This window comes from Coturnix japonica, chromosome 3, assembly GCF_001577835.2.
Source record: "Coturnix japonica isolate 7356 chromosome 3, Coturnix japonica 2.1, whole genome shotgun sequence".
Taxonomy (NCBI): Eukaryota; Metazoa; Chordata; class Aves; order Galliformes; family Phasianidae; genus Coturnix; species Coturnix japonica.
The window spans coordinates 56,986,209-56,989,569 of record NC_029518.1 but is presented as its reverse complement, the minus strand read 5'-3'; the positions used below and the strand labels follow the sequence as shown (position 1 = coordinate 56,989,569).

The 3,361-nt window shown below is 36.5% G+C and overlaps 1 long non-coding RNA gene across 1 annotated transcript; it reads left to right on the top strand.

The window, feature by feature from the left end:
* Positions 1–439: 439 nt before the first annotated feature.
* LOC107311798 lies at positions 440–1,947 on the top strand. Its single transcript, XR_004306796.1, has 2 exons — positions 440–561; positions 1,540–1,947. It is a non-coding gene; the product is annotated as an uncharacterized LOC107311798 (long non-coding RNA).
* Positions 1,948–3,361: the final 1,414 nt, after the last annotated feature.

The window sequence follows — 3,361 nt, the reverse complement described above, 5'->3', positions numbered from 1 at the left end:
TCTATGATTATATGATAAACACTGAGATAGAGGAAAATATGTTTAAGTTACAGGATATGGTAGCTCCAGAACAACTTAGTATGAAGTCAGTAAATAATGAAAGAACAATCACAGCATTAAAATTCTGGGATAGCTCACCAGAAGGATTAATGGGACTTAAGAATTGTATGGGCTTTGGCTGGTACTTGATCAGCTGCCAAAATAACTTATGTCTATGGAGGCAGCAAAGGACAAAAACTGATGACTTCCAAACATAAGCCTGAGAAGGACATTACATTTCTAGCAATATGAATAGTTTTCCGAGAAAAAAAGAGAAAAGACATAAAACCTACATAAATCACTCTCATTCTTAAAACACTCAAAAAAAAAAAAAAAAACCCACAAAAAGAAAAAAAACACACAAAAAAAAACCACATTAATATTAAAGGTATATTATTTCTCCAAGGTATCTAGGACATCTTATGACACTGAAGGAGGTAAAAAGTATTTATTATCGGGAAGGTGTAGACTTAGGAACTCTCTGCACAATCGTCACGGTCTTCTACTCTGAGGATCTGCATGGTAAGTAGTTACATTCTGTCTTGGCCTAAGGGAAAATATACCTTCAGGTGAAAAATTGCTCTGATTGCTGGTTTTGACAGAAGACAGACTAGACTGTCTGCAGGAATTCTTTTATCTGAAGGACAGACTGAATCCAAAATAGATGCAGTTTTAATAGTCGAGTCATCCTTGACCACCTAAAGCCATAACTAAGATCCCATCCTACTAATGAGGCTGTGAGATCTTTTGTGTGTTTCTTCATCTAATGGAAAGAAGAGAACATGGTTCACTCTGCTGCACCTTCAGCAACACTTGGCTAACAGAGTTGCAGCTTCAGGATTCTCATTTGAGAACTTTCCCATGCATCTTAGAATTTAGCAGGTTTCTAGTAAAACAACAAACAAGCCAGCATTTGACGTGTTTTCATTAAGTCTGTGCACATATCAGAAATTATTCTAAATATTTACAGCATTGAAAGTTTCCCTAAACTTAACCAAAATGCTCCGCAGTGCTCATGATCTTATACATATAGTTGAAGGAAAATCTCAGCTCTGTTTCTGAACTCAGAAAGAACTCATATCTTTATAGAAAACAAACTAGACATATATCACAGCCAACAAAGAAATAAGTATGAAATAAGTATGCTGTTTTGAAAGCTGCAGTCTCATGGGAAGAAACCAAAACTCTTGTTTAATTGAAAACACGAATTATAATTTACAAAAATAAATAGTAATAAATAAAATGATAATTTCAAAAGCTCTACCTAGGAGTCTTTATGCAGCTACTGCTGTGAAATCCCTTGTTTTTATTTTATACTGCATATGTTGTTTTATTTGGAGCCATTTTACAAAGAAGTAAGCACAGAAAATAAACATGTGCAAAGCATTAACCTGACAATAATGTTTGAAGTATCATCTGAATAAAACTGTGGTACCAAACTTCGGTAAGGGATGTGGTAATGTATTCAACAGGATTAAATAATATTTATTTTCCTTTCAGAATAAATTATAAATGTCACAGTTCCGCACAGCTGAAAAGATTGAATTAATTAGCCTGTCACCTGAGAGCTTTCGCCCTTTCTGCAAGGGAATGAAGTGATTTGAAAGAGTGCTGGAAAGGGCCCTCGTTCCACTTGACCTTTCCAGAGATGTGGCAGACAGATCGATGGGGAAGTAACTGCAACAAGCTGACACCTTGTAGATAAGGTATGCTCCAGGAGTCAAGAGTACCTAAATAAGTTATAAAAACATGGAGATCTACTGCCTTGTTTTATGAAGGTCTTGTGTTACGTTGGTTAATGCTGAGTTATCTTCCAGTCACTTTGTTGATTGTTTGTTTGTTTTCCCTGTGTATTTGATTGTTTATGATTATCTGTATCATCACTAGAATAAAATTCTTTGATCTGAAGATTCAGTAGTGCAAATTTATAGATGGGATTTGTAAGAATTGATGTCTACTAGTTCTTCCAGTCACGGTAGTTTAGTGTACTATGAAGTCCAGGCTCTTTACAGGATAATGATAGAGTAGCTTCTTCCAATAAGCTTTGATCTGTTGTTTCCCTGTTGGCAGAGAAATATAGAATGTAGAGAGGAGAAGCTGTTGCAGTTGCAGGTTTGCATGCTAGATCTCTATTTAGAAGGTGAATTCTACCTACTAAATCCCGTGTTGGGTTGAGGGGGGAGAATTTGAGAGCCTGCTGTGTCTACTCATTTTCTGTCAACCACATATATGTATGTCTGTAATCTTTTGCTTGTATCCAGGAGGCTCTGGATAGTTAACTAATAAAGGAAAGAAGTATTTAGAGCTGTATGGGCAAGCTAAGTAGCGATGTTGATGATAACATCCAATCCAGGAATATTTCTACTAATCACTCTCAAAACAGACATAAATACCACAAGTTTCTCAATAAGGAACCTACAAGATGTTTCATGGATTGTTGTGTAACAGTGGAAATAAATAACATGTGACCCTACCTTGCTACATTACAGTCTTCCAGCAGCTCAGAAGCATGTATTTGCATGCTCCGTTGTGGGTGCTGTTAAATAGCTCAGCGCTGCTTTGGAGCTGGATGACAGTGTGAACAGGGCTCATAACTATAAGCCTATAGCAGCAAATAGAATGATGCCTGGAAATTAAGTAACTGTGACACTAATTTTTTATATATTTTTATTTATTTATTTATTTTTAAAGCATAGTCCATGGCTCCTTAGGTGGATTGAAACATGCTCTTCTAGCATAAGCCAAGGGCTGATCACAATATGGAGTCTGAACGTGGCACAATTATTCTGGAGGGAAAGAACTTTAATGATACGGATGTAGATGGTCAACAGCAATTGTTATAAGGGTCAGAGAAAAAACTCTAGAACTGTTTAGGTTTTTTTTTTGTGTGAGTGTGTGTGTAGGATTAGCCAGCATCTCTGGTCATAGCATAGAAACACAAAACAAGCTGAAGCTGTATGTATGATGATACTCCAGTCTCTGGGCCCTGCTTTGATGGCTCTTCAGTCCTAAAATTAAATGTTTGGTGAAGAAGGTAAATAAAATGAATTCTGCCTCTGAACAAACTATAGATGTAGCTCACAGCTAATGCTGTGCCATCTGCTTTTGTACTCCTCTGTTTAAATTAATCTTGACTTCCCTTTATTAAACATTCATATAACTTAATCAAGGAATAACAGGCTGTGTATTTGTGCCCATACCCCTACAGTGGTGATCAGTTACTTTTGTGGAAGGTGAGAAACAAGGATTTATAATTTTTTCACATTTGTGGATCTAGCCCTGGCAAACTGCCTTGAGGGGTAAGATGAAGGATGAGGATGAA